The sequence below is a fragment of the Numida meleagris genome, chromosome 1 (genome assembly GCF_002078875.1).
Source record: "Numida meleagris isolate 19003 breed g44 Domestic line chromosome 1, NumMel1.0, whole genome shotgun sequence".
Lineage (NCBI taxonomy): Eukaryota > Metazoa > Chordata > Aves > Galliformes > Numididae > Numida > Numida meleagris.
In genome coordinates, this window is record NC_034409.1 from 139532444 (window position 1) to 139550524 (window position 18081).

Sequence of the window (18081 nt, forward strand, 5' to 3'; positions counted from 1 at the left end):
AACATGAACAGAAAAATCAGCAGTACACATTAATATCATCATAGACACAATTATTCCTTTGAATTTCTATGCACATGGAATTTTATTTTCTACTACAGGAAGATAGCCATGCAATAAACAAAATAAATATCACTTTTAAAAGCTTAATTTTAACTACTTCTAAAGTGATAATACCTTGGTGGAGAAACAACATATTGGAAAAGAAAGAGAATATGCAGGAAATTGAATGTATAATTAAGCATTTTATAATACTGTTACATAGTCACACTCCACTGAATAACTGCAATTATTCAATTTGAAAATAATACATTTCCATGCAAGCAGTGTAAGAATATATGTTATAATATTCATAAAACATGAGCTAATAAATCATATTTCTGAAATGTCTAACTTATTTTTTAGAAATTACATTACATTCTTCCATATTTATAACATAGTAATATAGAGAGGGAAAAGAGACTTGAAAGATACTCCATCTCATAACATGAACTTGACAGGTTTTTTTTTGTGTATTTCCAGCTCATTAGATTATTTAACAGGTGCTTTAAATTGTTTCCTGATAGTCTTATGTTAAGATAAAATTGGCACAAATGTACTGAGTGTATATTTTCTTCTAGTTTATATCTATTTTTTCCCATGTTTTGTTAACCAGTTCTCACAATAATCTCTGTTATAACCATTTTAAATCTACTTTCTCAGTGGATCTTTATACCTTTCAAGAAATCATCCAAATAGTTTTCTCCAGTTATTCACTTAATAAATAAATGGAGATTTCTCATACTGGAAAGAACAAGGGTAAAGCCACCTAAGCCACCTTGTTGGTGGTTTTTTTTTGTTTGTTTGTTTCTTTGTTTCTTTTTTTTTTGTGTGTGTGTGTGGTGGTCGTTTTTTGTTGTTTTTGTTGTTGTTTGTTTCTCTGTTTATTTTTTTCTTTTGACAAAAAGGACTTAGAGGAACAAAAACACAGGCAAGGACAACCTTGTTCTTTGTGTTCTTTGCTCTGTTAACTAAAAAACATCACTCTTTATTTGGATAGAAGAAAATACAGAGGTTGAAAATGATAATATCTTAGCCTAAGTTCATTTCTCCCTGTAGGGATGAAATACGGGAATGCTGGGAATAAAAGCTTCCAAGAATTCAGGAATTCACAATATCTGTTTGCTTGTTTTTTTGTTTTTAATATTAACATTGTACATATTTTATATGAAGCCTGTTTTTTTCTTTTTTTTCTAAGCAACTTCTCCCAAAATATGCACAGATAGATGGCTGTTATGATGGCTGTTATATTCCAGGAAATGTAGTTTCTGAGGAAAGAATGCACAAATCCTCTAAGAGCACAGAGAGAAAATGTTTAAAGAGAGTGTCATTTGTCTAGTGAAAATGAAGGTGTGACATTGTCCTTTGGGATTTATAAGTATTCTTAAAAATTGTGATTCACTTCAGCTTTTTTTTTTAAGATGTATAATCATGAGCATCAGACCTTATTAAGGGCCCAGGTAGAAAGCCTCCACTTTATGAATTCTTTCTGGCAAGACAACACTGACATGGAAGGAAAGCTTTTCTGCAGTGTATATCATAATAGCTATGCAACACAGAAACTATTCTCTCTATTCCAAAAGTAAACAGCAGACCAGCTAGATATAGTAAACAGAAGAATAATGTCTGTTATGATGTGCTGTGGCTTTCCCCTGTTGCCTTCAAAGGTATGCATCCTTAGGATAATAGGACCAGATTAATGCAATGTGGAGCTGTTGGAGAATGTCCAGAGGAAGGCCATGAAGAAGATCAGAGGGCTGGAGAACCTCTCCTACAAATAAAGTCTGAGGAAGATGGGCTTGTTTAGTCTGGAGAATTGAAGGCTCCTAGGAGACCTCACAGTGGTCTTCCAGTACTTAAAGGGAGCTTATAAATAAAATGAAGACCAACATTTTACACAAGGAGATTGTGATAGGATAAGGTGGAATATTTTTAAACTAAGAAGGGGGAGGTTTAAATTAGATGTTTGGGAGAATATTTTCCCTCAGAGGATGGTGAGGCACTGGAAGAAGTTGGCAGATAAGTTATGTCCCATCCCTGGAGGTGTTCAAGGCTAGGTTTAATGGGGCCCTATGCAGCCTGATTTAATAAGTGGCAACCCTGCCCATGGCAGGGAGGTGTAACTAGAAGGTCTTTATAGTCCCTTTCAACCAAGGTAATTTTATGATTCTATGATTCTATGTTTTATCTTCCTGGATTTGAACCACTTGAATTAAAAGCCCAATAGATCTAAGCTTCTTCTAGAAAAGCAATATACCAACACTTCTCAGAGACTGGGCTAAGTCAATCTCCATAGATGCGCTACAATGAGATTACAGAGGCTGCACTCCTCAGCCAGGTGTTTCTGTCAAGAGCCTACAACAAATGGACAAAAATGAAGGCCATAGATAGCGACATGAAAAGCAGTCACATCTATCAATGAAGGCTTTGACTACTCTTTGTTCAAGGATAGAAATGAATTTCTCTGTTGAGACTCAAAAGTTTTTTGGACAAATCTGATGACAAATATATTGTTCTGCTGGTAAGAAACTGCAAAAATTGACAGATGTCTGCACAAATAATGTCCTCAAAGCTATTTGGTAGCCCTCATCAAATACTTCAGTTACTGTGGAAAACAAGAGAAATTAAAGCATCTGATTTACCTACACAAGAAAAATGCTTTCATTTGACTAAATCAGTTTAGAAACGTCCCCTTCTGGTTTTCACTCCTAGGTAACTCCTTCAGAGAAAAAAATTTACAATTCTAAAGTGTTCAGATTTTATTACTCCCTCATATTATTCCCTGATAATATTTATTCATGCATAATTGTCCAAACATATTTTTGTGGGTTTCTTGAATAATTTAGAACTTTTATTGATGTAGGAGGAAGAAGTCTATATTTCTGTCACAAACTGTACGTATGATTAGCTAAGTTTCCCAGTTCCAAGCCATCCAAATATAGATTTGCAAGAGCAATATATATAATACTTGAACATTTTAAAAAGTGTAATTCTCAGAAAGAAATAACAGTATTTAACAAAATTGTGAGATAAGGTGATGAGAGATCTTTCTAATTATTTTCTCTCTGCTATTATGTTAAAAACAGTTTGGTACATTATAGTGATTTTAAACACAAATATATAGTTACACTTTTTAATAAAAACATTTTTTATTAACTTTCTATTAAAGTTGGTTAAAATTTAGAAAGGAAAAAGTAGTGTGTCAACAGAGAGGAGTATTTCCTATCTGCTTCTTATCATCATAATTTACGTTGTAGATTAATAACTTTCATTAATCTACAATTATATTGTTTTTGTTTATATTTGTTTGAATATCAAACTCGGACATCTTTTCAACATGCTTCACATTTATTGCATCAAAATTTTATTCCAAAATGTTTGCTATACATTTTTTCCATATTATTTACATAAACTGAACAAATTATTCGATTGTAACAAACTGATGCATGATTTGCCCTTGGTGAAGCTGTGCTCACTTTCTCAGATGATTTCCTTACATTGGATATACCTTAACATCACTCCCAGGAGGATCTCTTCCATGATTTTCCAAGGCACAGATGTAAGGCTTACTGGCCTGTAGTCTCTCGGATCTTCCTTTCTACCTTTTTAAAAATGGGAGTGACGTTTCCTCTTTTCCAGTCACCAGGCACTTCACTCGACAGCCATGACTTTTCAGATAAGATGGAGAGTGGCTTAATAACTACATGAGACACTTTCTTCAGGACCCTGGAATGTCACTCATCAGGCCTCATAGATTGTATACATCCACTCTTGGCAGGGGGCCTCAAACTTTTTCTACTCTTACAGTGGGAGGGATTTTGCTCCCCCAACCCCCACCCAGAGGTTCAGGGACATGAGAGACATGGGAAGCCTGACTGCCAGTGAAGACTGATGCAAAGAACTTGTAGAGTACCTCACCCTTCTCAGTGCTTGTTACCAGTTCTTCCTTCTCATTCATTAGAGGAGTTACACTCTCCTTGGCCTTTCTCTTCTGATTAGGGTACCTAAAGAATCCTTTTTGGTTATTTTTCACATCTCATGCCAGGTTCACTTTCATTTAAGTTGTCACATTCAAAGCTGTCTAAAAAGCAAGGATTCCAATTTGATGAGGGTTTTGTTTTGTTTACCCAGATTTATCAAAGGGCAGGGCTCTTCTCCTGTAAAGAAGGGTTGAGTGAGTTGGGCTTGTTCAGCTTGGAGAAGCGATAGCTCTGGAGAGACCTCGTTATAGCCTTCCAGTACAAAAAGGGGACCTAATAAGAAAGCTGGAAATTGGCAGTTTATTGCAGAGTGTAGTGACTAGAGAAGAGGTGATGGTTGTAAAACAAAAGAAGATGGATTTAGAGTAGATACAAAGAATAAATTATGTACTCAGGAGGTGGTGAAGCACTGGCAGAGGTTGCCCAGACAAGCTGTGGATGCCTCTTCCCTGGAGGTGTTCAAGACCAAGATGGATGGGGCTGATCTAATGGAACATATCTCTGCTCAAGGTAGGGGATTAGAACTAGATAATCCTTAAGGTCTCTTCCAACCAAAATCATTCTATGATTCTGTGATTCTACATGTTTGAAAAGATAACTATATACTGTGGACTTTGTTCTAGTCTGAGCAAATTTATTTAGAAGGAAAGTGAATTGCATTAGATTTTTACAACTATTGTGAGAGGTGAGTAAATGTCATTCCATTATTTTCTTAATTAGAGTTTATAAATCTCACAGGATAAATAACTGAAAATCTATTGCGTATCTTTCTTTTGGTACATCTTTTCAAAATAAATATGTAAAATGGCATATTTTTTCCTCTGTTTCTCTTGCAATACAATACAACTTTTGTAACATATATGCCTGTTTTAGGTTATTTTAGAAAATACAAGTCACCTAAACAACTCAACCTTTTCTAGTATGTCTCTGACTTGTGTGTACTATTGATAATAACTTTTATATTTAGATTTGTCTACGTTTCTGCTATGTTTTGTAAAGGGAAAAAATAAAGAATTTTATCAGTTGGTTAGCAAGTAATTTTAAACTTTATCCTAACTAGTTCATTAAAGGTTAAAACACATGAAAATATAGGTAAGGTTTGATAATTATACTCTTAATTTAGGTTTGAATAAAATCTCAAAGTGGATGAAATTACTATTACTTTCCAATTCTCATTCTTTAAAATTGTTTATATTTCCCTCAAATTGAGAGTAAAATCAGCTGGAGAATGATAGAAAAATAACTTTTCCAGGCTAATATAGTTATGTACCTAGGACCACACAGAGTGCTTATGGAAATCCCCCAAGAATAAAATTATAATTATAATTTGGAAAAAAAAAAAAAGAAAAAAAGAAAAAAAAACACAACCACCTGGGAAAAAATCATACAAAAGCAGCTGCTATATTCACAAGTAAAATTAAACCAAATCAAACTAAAACAAGCATTCCCTCTTGGCTGATTTTTTTCTGTTGCTCATATGTTGAACAAATCAATTGATTTCCATAGTAATATTGTTGATTTAAGAAGGTATAACTGAGCTAAGTTTAAGACCCAACAAATAACATTTTATGGTGGTCAGTTGCAAAGTGTTTTGAAATTATTCCATTTTTATAGTTCTGGAAAAGCAGTAGAATAAAACCATGTAATAAGCATAAGAAACATATGTTCAGCCTTTGTTTTACATCAGTTTAGTAAACACAATATTCAAATTATATGTAATAATTAAGTAGCTTCAGCACTAAGAAATTCTAACCTTCAACAAGAGAAATCATTTTATGACTTCCAGAAAAGGATAACTTTCTACTGAGCAGGTATTGATTAGGCTTTCCATGCTCTTGCGATGTGAGATTGCTGACAATGCAATTATTGTTGAATATAATTGTTTTTACGGAATAAGAAACAGCAATGGAAATACATTTTTATCTCCTTGTATTCAAGGGATGGTAGATACTAATTCAGATATTTTTAATACAAATCCTAATTTCTATTCTATTTAAATCCCATTCCTGAACTCTCTTTTCATATAATAATAATGGCATTCAAATACATTCACAATTCTTAAGAATCACAAATTTTCACAAATAAGCGTGTTACGCTACTACGTTACTTTCCCCATGTAAAAGAGTAGAAATAAAGCACATTCAATCTGTGTTAAAGAAGCAGGAAAATCTATGTAAGGACCCAATCATTTTCATCCAGAATGAATCTACCAAAAAGAGGATCTACTTGTAGAAGAAGCGACTGAGATAAAACCATTTTAGATTTCTATTCTCTGTTTCTGGAATTGCATCTCCATCAAGTTACTCTTCTGCAGCAAATGCTAGATTAGAGACACAGTTTGTAAAGCTCTAAGATCAAAGATGAACAGGTGTTATCAAGTACTTAGCATTCTGCTGGAACAAAGGAACTGGTTTTCTTATAGCAAAGAGAAATCCTTTTCACATCCTGATATTAAAAACTGTTTTCATTTTTGCAATACAGTAATATTACAGTATGATAAATAGCTATAGCGTTTCATGCAATTTCCTCTGTTTTCAAAATTTAGAAAAAGAACACTCTTTTAAAGGTAATCAATTCCCCTGGACTGTCTCTAATAGCAATTATTTTGACCATACTCCTTTGCAGGCAGAATAGAATACTTGAAACAACGTAATATATTCTGCTTTTTTACTTTCTAATTCAAAGTCTGTCAATAGGTAAGTGAAGGCTGAAAATAATTATTTCTTTTCAAATAGGTATCTGACACAACAAAGTAATCACTGTAATATACAATCAGTATTAATTTATAATAAGTGTTGCTATAAAATTACTCCCATTATAGACATTCATGTCTACAATCATCAGGTGATAATCATTCAGTTCTGAACCTGGCATACTATAACTGTCATCATAAGACACTTCATTATGTGAATGAACGTTTAATCAGGTAGCTGCATAAAATTACGTTTGGAATATACATACAATTAAATTCTAAATCTCAGAGAGAAACTTTACAAAGTACTAGATGATTTTGGAGAAGTAGGTACCAAAGAAACAACATTAAAGGAGTTCACAAACTTAACCACTGAGCTTGATTAATATTATGTAGCTTGCTCTGAAGGTAATGCCTCCTATATACCTCCCCCTGAGCATTCTCTGCCCACACTTAATAGTCCCAGTTCTCTAAGCCTTTCTTCATTGGAGAGATGCTCCAGTCAGCTTCATGGACCTCACTAGACTCTTATCAGTATGTTCAAGTTTCTTTTACAATGGGGAGCCCAGGACTGGTTACCCACGGGGATGGCCTCACAAGTGATGAGTGGAGGAAAAGGATAACCTCCCTCTGAATGCTGGCAAAACTCTTTCTAATGTAGCATAAGATACTATTGCCTGTAACATAAGGTCTCATTCTTGGCCCATATTCAACTCATATTCAAGCTTATTTTGTGTATGTGTAGAGAAAAACTTCCTTCTTGATTTTCCTTTGCCATTTTGCCAAAGAATGTAACAAGAAAAATAATATTGTATTTTCTCTCTTCAGCAATGAGGATTTTTGTTTACTTATTTATTAATGCAATTATTTATTGACTGATTATCTTTGATTATCTTTGATTTAAACATAAAAATCAATTTCCATCCATTAGCAATTAGAAAATTAAAGATCAAAAATATTATCAGTTTCTCATATTTGTATCTTTTTAAAACTACAATAAAGAGAAAAAATATTAAAGATTTTAGATTTTATAACTCTCATTTGGTTATTTGTCTGTTATATCTGTTAAATGGTTTTCTGTAGGTTTTCTTCCATTTAGTTACTCACTGACTCCTTTCTGGTTTAATTGGTGAATTATTATCCTCATGCACTTTTCTTCTATGAGTAAAAAGCTAGGTATTAATTTCCAGAGTGTGCAAATTGACACAAGTTTATCATAGTGTTTATATTTGCTGATCAAGAGTAGAGACTGACAGCTAACTCTTTTTTATCTTACAGTTGCTGCAATTTGTTTCCTCTGGAAATCACAGCATACTTGACCAAAATTGACCATACTATTCCTAACAGGGAGAAGCTGGCATTGAGAGAGTCAACAGGTTTTGTAAGTGTTTACCAGAATTACCACTTTTCCTGGATAGCTGTTAAATTTTCTGATGTGTAGAAGATCTCTCAGTACATTTAAATTACACGCTACTCTTTATTTTAAATATAAATTAAATTAAGGAAAATGATAAAATATTGCAAAGTATCTGAAAGAAGGACATAAGTGATGTTTTTACTTGCAGAAATTTAGTGCTTCTAAAACACTGATAACGTAAGAAGTCTTACATTCAAGACAGAAGACTAGGATAAAGTGCTCTCATTCTGAAGAGCTGACTCAGCTTAGAACAGTTTATTGTTCTCATTTTTATCCTTTCTTTATAATAAATAACCATGACACATTTCTTAACAAATTATCTGCAGTATAACTTGGTTAATTTTCTTCCTTTTTGCATAACACTGATCCTTTCAAACCTTGGAGATGATCCATCTATAGATGATCTATCTAATAGATAGATTATCTATTTGAGAAGAAAATAGTTGAGGATAATGATTTTTTTTTTTTTCTGTTATTTATTTACTCCTGCTCCAAGACACCTTCTGGGGGGAGAATCTATGAGTATTCTTAAATATTTTACAAAAGATTTTTTTGTCCTGATTTCTTGATCATCTACATCAAACAAATTTGATGGCACTTCCTGTGTCTTCTGCAGCAAGACAACACAATCTTCTAAGACAAAGCCTGTTCTGGAAACAGATTTTTTTAGAGAACTCTCTTGATAGGCAAGATGAACAGAACTGTGCTGGGTTTAGCTCATTGCTTGCTTAACTTTAAACTGCTCACTCTATTTCTTTAAACAGTCTCACATAGGATTCTTGCTGTAAAAAATCCACCCTGGAAAGCTGCAACACAGTCCTCTTGTTACTACAGATATATTAAATGGTCTTCCTGGGGAGCTAAGTATACCTGAAATTATGATTTAGCATTGTCTGAAAACTTTTACTGGGCTAAAGTAATGCCTCTACTTTCATCTAAATTGGATGTGCTTAGCTTTCTTTTGGGACACTGCCAGATGCTCTTTAACTAAAACTTTAAATAATTATTCTGACAATTACAGGGTTTTTTTTGTTTGTTTGTTTTGTATGATATATTTATTTAAAAAAAGGCATCTGTGTATATATAAATGTATTATATGGGCAGACATACCTCTCCATATATTTATATGTGCTCATGTGCATATGTATATACAACAGTGTTTTCAACCACTTACTACAATAAAGATTTTGTGGTAAATTACTGCTGTTAAATGAATTTCCTGCTGTTCTAAATAAAACTAAATTGAATACGTTATTGATTTGCTGTTGCAGATGTTGTTTGGGTCACTACAGATGTCTGTTCTCATTGGCTATTTACTAGCTGTGTGGAATACTGCTTTGAGAAAATTGGTAGTGGAAAGGGCTTTATTATGTCAATGACAATTTCATGAGGCTCGTACACATTTAAAATTGATTAAGGTTAGTAAAGAAAATTTCAAGAGTCTTAGCATTGCATTACAATTCTTGAAAGTCTGGCTGAGCACAAGATTTGTCCTTTCTTACAACAAAAACAGTTTCCTTGTGATTTTGATCAGAAAAAAAAATGAAGAAAATCATCTCTATGGATTCCTGTCATGCACTTTGAGGGTGCTTCAAAGAATACTTTAACAGCTAAAACTGTATATTTACAGAGAACATAAATAACCACAGAATATCCATTGTGGGAAGCTCTCATTATTCAGTCCTATTAAATGTCAAAGTGTCTGAGAAAATTAAATAAAAAAGTCAACTGATATGAACAGATAAACTGCAAGCCTTGTAAAATATATGAAATGGAACTCAGGCCAGAGCTAAGAGGAATTCAAATATAATATAAAGCACATTTCCATAAATCTTTTCAAGTTACTTACATCATAAAGAATTTACTGTCTTATGACAGCTTCTTGCTCACTCATGAATATTTCTTAATCTTTCCAATTCCTTAAAGCAGTACTGAGAATCAACAGAAAATGAACTGTGAAGGCTCTGGACCTAAGAGGGAAAATGTATGTAAAAGTAGCAAAAAAACCAACATCAGTGATAGGATAACTACAGAACTCTAGCTTTCTGCCACTGATTTTTATATCCTTCATCATTTTATATGGTGAAAACAAAGCATTTTTTTTTTGTTTCTGGTCTGGGTGTAATAAATTGGTAAATTACTTGATTTCTCTTCTTATTTTTTTTTAGAAAATATACTCAGTAATCTTACATGGGGGCTGGTCTGAAAGAAATGCTTCCTATTTTATTATGTTGATCCATGATGTCGGAGGTGGATGTTACTGGCATGGCAGTAGATTCTGAATGTTTCCAGAAATATTCCATAACATTTTGTTGCTGATTGCAGCAGAGGGGCAGTCTAATATGGAAGTGTGTATGAAGCAAAGATGTAGAATTGAATTCCTTCATGTAGAAAAAAATTGCACATATTGTCATTCTTTCATGCTTGCTGATCATTTATGGAAACCAAACAGTGCTTGTTAGCAGAGTGAGGTGGTGGGTGGTTCATGTCAGCAGTGAGGACAGTGACAGTGGTTTACCTCCACCAGTGCAGATTTTCAGGTGTGTGGCATTCAGGCTCTTGTTCATCACTGGTGAAAATGTGTAGCAAATTGTTGTGAATATGCTGAAAAATAGTGGCATGTAGGTGAGAATTTTCTCTATGAAACAATGTTATTTTGCTCTTTGTATCTGTTATAGTTTCCATAGAAATAAATTAGAGGCATTACTTTCTGAGTGATTTACGTATATTTTCTGCCTAATCAATTGCAGGCACTCTGGAACACATAAACACAGAAAATGAGAAATGTAGTTTCAAACCTCTGTTTAATAATAATTGGAAAATGGCTAATATATATGTGTATCTATATATATGCATACACACACAGAGTCCAATTTCAGTAAAACTGTCATTTTGTCACTATTATTGTATCAAAAGCTGGAATGAACTTTGAGGACCTTGAATGGCTTGATTTCTTGATAAATTTTTCAATTATCAATTTGTAACATACTGTATGATAATTGTTTCAATGCTGCCATATCTCATGAGCTAAAACCAGCAAAAGCATTTGTCCAAAACAGTAATTGGTATGTCCAGTCTTTCAAAAATACTATGTGGTGCACAATATGTACAGATTTTCTGGGTTTATTTATCTGATGCACAGCTAGGCAGATTAATCTTACATTCAGAAATTCTGGTTACTGATTTTGAAGATGATGACACTAAAATTTATCTTTTCTAAGGAAACAGAAAGGACTGAAGGGATTTAAAAAAAAATGTGTATATTATGTAAATTATGTGTTTATTATACAATCTATAACTTGGTTTGCAGGTACTCCCAGCAAATTACAGAGAAAGAAAATAAATTAAGGCAAGCACAAGAAGAATACTACTGAGAGATCTGAATCTTTGTTATGAACTTCACCTTTCAGTTGCTAGCACAGACACATGACTGGGGTGCTGATGAAACCCAGCACTGTATTTGTTTGGTTTTTTGGTTGTTTTGCTATATTCAGCTTATAAATCTTAATGAACCATAAGTAAGATCTGTAACTGGCAAATGTATTTGGCATTGTTCTAGATTATACTAAACGCTTTTCGAGTGAGTTTGAAGTTTCATACTAAATGTCCTAAACAACCGTAGCTGTTACAGTTTGAGTTCAGAATTTTGTTACTGTATCACTGGTGAACATAAGTCAACACTGGTTGTATGTTACAGCATAGTAATACCCATTCACACAATCCCTCTGAGATTTCCTAACCATTCCTCATTCCTATTTTATGTAGTTCATATAACACTTCTGTTTTTGTTGTTGTTTCTCACAGTCAATTTTTTTTTAAAGTAATGATATTTCTTCACAGCATTAAAACTTCTTTCATAATAAGTTTAAGCTGACGACAACAACAAAACTGTTTACCTTTTTTATTCATTAGATTATCCATCCCATGTGATATAAGAATTATGTAGAAGGAGTACAGTCTCATTTATAAAGTTCAAATATCAAAGTACGCAAGGTTACAATGTTTTATTATCCCATTTAATAGAACTAAAGAGTCATAAAGTCATTTGAGCACTGTAACAGGCTGCCCAGAGAGGTTGTGGATTCTCCTTCTCTGGAGATATTCAAGATCAGCCTGGACGCCTACCTGTGCAACCTGCTGTAGGAAGGCTGCTTTGCAGGCAGGTTGGACTCAGTGGTCTCTAGAGATCACTTCCAGCCCCTACAATTCTATGATTCTGTGATTCTGTGATTAAAATCAGTGAAAAAAAAACCACAATAATTCTCAAAAAATAATTGTGGTTATTTTATTCTAACAGTTCTTGGGATTCTTTTTTAAATGATTCTGACATTTCCTTTGTCCTTCTTCTTTTGATTGCAATAATAAAAATAATAAATATAAATTAATTATAATAATAAAATACTACAATATGGTTAAACATTTTGATATGTTCTGATTTTTTATCTTTCAAGAAATTTAAAATGATATAAAGCGAAGGAAACACTTCATTTGTTAAGATTTCTTAATTAATTGTAATAAAAATACTACAACTTAATAGGCAGAAACTATATGGAGTTATGGAATGTTAATTTTCTCTGATACTGGAAGTATTTACTAAGCAATAAGATGCAGATATTTTTAATTCCTTAGTGGCTGATTTCAGTTTCCAAGGAAAATGTGAACATTTGTGCCAATACTGATGTCTGATGAAGTGGAAACACTAGTCATATTTGTTTTATGATGTGAACCAATTTTAAAAACTTCCCTACAATAAAGAAGCCCCCCAAAAACAGAGATGTTTTGTCTTTAAAATTTCAGCCAAGTTTGAAGGATGGAGAGATTCTTGCTAGAGGTGAAAGCTATAGAAACTGAAAAAAAAAAGAGAGAATATTAAATATTTGATTATTTTGCAAAGGTTTTTAATCTGATTTATGTTTGCTGCTGCTTCCAGTAATTGTAATTTTGTGTTTTAATGACTATTAATAACTGAGCTCATGTTTTTCCAAACATGCATGAACTAATTTTTGGTCAATATCACACTAATTTACTATGTGCTTTCTGTCTGTAGAAAGATTTATAATATTTCATTACAACCCTTGAGAAAATGCTGGTTAAGTCCAAAGGGGGCAAGTTTCACTTACAAAGAATAATGTGACATAAACTATTATAAAAAAAATAAAAATAAAAATAATAATAATAAAAAAACAAATCTGGTACAAAATAGAGCATGTTTTTGCATTGTGGTCTGGAGATCATTACCACACTGACTGTCCAGGAGAAATAAAAAAAATGAAGAGAATGAATTTCAGGTCAAACAAACAAACAATCAAAAGAAGATTCCTTATTTCCAATGCTAGAAAATGAGGATATGTGATTTCCCACTGACTTCTTCCCTTGCCCCAAACCAGCTATTCAGGATAATTAGTGCATAGAGTAATTATAGACTATAAATGTCTGAAACCAGAGAGGTAAACTAGCAATTAGAGGCAGTACAGGTGTGAAAGGAAACTGAGGGAACTTACAGTCTGTTTGCATGAAAATGGCAATGTATTCAGAGAAGTCTAGAAGTAAAATCAAGTATATATATACAAATTAAACCAACAAAAATAACAGCAACAATAAAACAGTAATTAATAAACAACTAAACAAATTTTAAAAAAAGAAACAAGAAAAGGCTTGTGAACAGTGAAGAAGGAAATTATTGATAAATTCTGGAAAAAAGTCTTTTTTTTCTCTGAGTTGTATTTCAGATTATCAGAATGAGGTAGTGCCCTTCAGTAAACCAACTCAAGTCTGACACAGTGAAGTACAAATAAAATTAGAGATGAACACTGTTATGGAACATGAATCTGTGTTATTTAGATATTTCAACCATAGTATTCAACCATTAATCAAAGTTAAATAATCAAGCACCTTCCTCCACAAAAAATACGTGACATTATTTGTTATGAAGATTACTGTTTGAAAATAAAAACTATGTATTTTAGAACTTTTGGAGGAACAAAAAACTGCCTTTTCAAAAAAAGTGTAGTGAGTGTATTTGTACATCTCCATAGGAATTCATGGAATAGCACTGGATCATTATTCCACAACTGTATATAATTTCCTAGAGACAGAGTAAGCCTAGTTACCTACTCAGTGGATGACACGCAGAAGGTCCTCTGTGTTGCACACAGTCCGCAGTTTGAAACTTAAACCTTTCATAAATATCAAGATCCTCACAGATACATGACAGACAAATTGCTAACATAGCTGTCTGTATTAATTTTGGCACCAAAAAATATTTTTTATAATATATAAATCTAATTCTCGAGTATTAATTAATTTGTTTTGAAAACTTGTGTAAATTACACATCTTATGTAGAACATGGAAGGAAAAAAAAAATAACAGTAGAGTGGAGCTGGTACAATTTACTTTGGCACAAAGGTCACAGTGGCTCATTCATTATGGGCACTAATGTAGTACTATTTTTTCTTACAGAGTGAAAGAACCATACATTTTTTTTTTCCTTTTTTGGGGGAAGTGGAGGGAGAGGTGTAAGTTATTTGTCAAATAATAAACATGCATTTATTCAGATGAATAATGTTATCCTGAGAAGTTTTATAAATTCATTTACTTGAAAAAAAAGAATACTGTTTTGGGTATATATGTATTGATAATTGTAATTGCATCTATTTTGCTTTGCAGAGATATTCAATTGAATCAATACCTTCAGTATTCAGTTTCAATCAAGTGTGAGCGAATTAAAAGCAATATTCTTAACTAGTTTAAAAGAGTCATAACTTTGACAGAGTAATTTTTTTTGTATTAGAAGAGAAATCTATGACTGTTAACTTTGTTTTTTAATGCTGTTGTAAAGCCTCATTATTTTACTTTTTATATTATTATATAATTATTGTTATTATATTATTATTTTATTTATATTATTTTATATTAAGTATTTGCACTATTAAAAGATTAAAAAAAAATGGCATATTGTTACGTCTTCAGGCTAACCTCATTTCAATTAAAATTAAGTATTTAGAAGACATTTAGTGTCTACAACTACATTACGAGAAGCGTATTTTGCCGTATACACTTCACCAGTCTAGTCATAGAAGAATTACATTACTTTCAGTGCCTCCCCAACAAAACTTGTTGCTTTTTTTTATAACACTGTAATCCTTTTCCTACATATGGCCTGCTGTGGGCTGCTCAAATGTATCCGGCTCCAGGTAATCTAGTTGCTTGTTCACAAAGCTTTGAGTAGCACATCTGCACTGACAAGCTCAGCTAGATGACATTTCATAGGAGGAAGGTTCATTATTCTTATTTATTTTACTAGCTAAATGATTGACACATTAAGTGCCTAGAATGAAGCTTTGTATCTTACAGTACTTGAAGAAAGGAAAATTGGAACAGCTGTTATGCCAAATTTAGTGAAATTATACAAAAATCTAGAGAGGGGAAAAAATAAGGTCCCTTTCTGTCTTTGTTATAACAGAAATTATGTGTAAAATAAGACATTTAATTGATTGTGGAATTAAGGAAATTAGGAGCTGGAAACTGTGGAATTTCTAGCTGCTTTTACTGAAGTAGTCAACATAATCAAAGAAATCAGGCAAGAAAATATAATATTGAAAATGAAGATCTTTTCGTAGGAATTCAATTGAAAGTAATTAGAATAATGATGACAGAACGCATTTAAACTTCCTGTTTTTTATAAGAAGGGGAAAAATGCTATAATTTTTACTATACTTGAAAAAAAACCAGCATGAATATTCACATTTTGAATATGTGCAAAAATGTGATATAAAATTTAAGTCATAAAATTGCTTTTTATTCTACTTATCTCCCTCATCAGCCATGGTTTAGTACTGAATCAAAAGTACACAAACAGGTAGCAGATAATAACAATTGGTTTCAATTATTTTTTATTGTTTCAACAAAAAAAATATCTCTAAGAATCCAACTATTCAGTGTTTCCCTTTTTGCTTTAAGTTATTGCGATTGAAGAGCTCTAATGAAATTGAGCTAGAGAGCATCTTCAAGTGCCTTCCATATTGTTTTTGCATCTATAATTTTATTAGTTATATCGTTCTTAATGTTTTCTGCATCTTTTCTTAAAATGTTACAGCAGTCAGCAATCTAAGTGATCTATGTTATTTCCCACTGGAATACTTCAATGTATTTACTTTTCCACATATCTGAACTATTTGCCTTTCCAAATATGGATTCTAAATCTCCCTCAGTTTTGTGTATTTTCATTACTTCTTGTTCTAACCTCATCAGGTTTAAGAATGAATTTCCTATCTCTTTGCAACAAAGTTTTACATATTTATGTTATAATTTTAAGCTATCCATCTCCACATTTCAAATTATTCCAGCTCTTTCAGATTTTCCTCATAAATTGCAGGCAAAATTTTGAAATCTCTGGTCATTTTTATTCCTCTGAGTTTTATAACTGTCATCATCAGAAATAATTTCATGCCCTGAAAAGAAAAGCAAAAAATTTGAAACAAAATCCTATATATTAAAAGGAAACAACAACAGAGGAAAGTATTTCATAACTTCATAGGTGACAGAAAGAACAAGAGTCATGCTGTATTCATCAGTGCTCAGCACCAGAAAAAGTAGTAATGGACACAAGCTGGAACACAAGATATTCCACCCGAATATCAGAAAAATATTATTTACTATGAGGGTGATATCGAACTGGCACAGGCTACCCAGAGAATTTTTGAGTATCTACTTAGAGATACTCAAAAGCTTACTGGACATGGCCCTGGGCTGTCTGTTCTAGATGTCCCTGCTTGAGTAGGGTGTTTGGACCAGATGCTCTCCAGAGGTCCCATCCCACCTTAATGATTTTGTGATTCTGTGAAACAGGAAAAGAATATATGGTCTTGTGGACTCTTGAAACTCTAGCAGAATGGGTTGACTTTAACACTCTCAGTTAACCCATCTAGGTCTGTGTTTCTAAATGTGATGTTTCTTACAGGAATTTGATAGTAAGGCTCGAATGGGATGCCTCTATCAAAAAATAAAGCATGGGAATTTTGCCTTTCCTGTTCCATTGTCCATTTACATCACTTAGAGTGTTAACATCACTTCAAGTGTTATCACTGTAGATCTCATTACTTGTGCTGTTTACAGTAACACAGTGCAGGAGCAATATCAAAACAAACAAACAAAAACAGCAGTACAGGTGTCCTCCAGGGCTGAGACATAACGTTGATTTATATAGGACTAAGGAGTTTTCTGTATCAAATCCCTTATCTTTCACAAATATACTTGTTCATATGATAAAGCAAAGTATGCAACAAACATCTTCCATGCCTACTTGTAGGGAGAAAATTAGAAAGGCAAAGGCCCAGCTCGAACTAAGCATGGCTGCTGGGAAAAAAGGAAACAAGGAACTCTTCTACAAATATATTAACAGTAAGAGGAGGACCAAGGAGAATCTCCATTCTTTACTGGACACGGCTGGGAATGTGGCCACAGAGGACAATGAAAAGGCTGAGGTTCTCAATGCCTTCTTTACGTCTGTCTTCAAAAGTCAGGCCAGTTATCCTCAGAGTACTCTACTCTCTGACCTGGAAGTCTTGGATGGGGAGCAGAATAAACACCCCATGATTCAGGAGGAAACGGTCAGATACCTACTACTCCACCTGGATTGCCACAAGTCCATGGGGCCGGACAAGATCCACCCGAGAGTACTGAGGGAGCTAGCAGAGGAGATAGCCACGCCACTTTCCATCATCTCTCAGCGTTCCTGGTCAACTGGAGAGGTCCCAGAAGACTGGAGACTTGCCAATGTGACTCTCATCTACAAGAAGGGTCGTAAGGAGGATCTGGGGAACTATAGGCCTCTCAGCCTGACCTTGGTGCCAGGGAAGGTTATGGAGCAGATTGTCCTGAGGGAGATCATGCGGCATTTGCAGGACAACCGGGGGATCAGGCCCAGCCAGCATGGGTTTGTGAAGGGCAGGTCCTG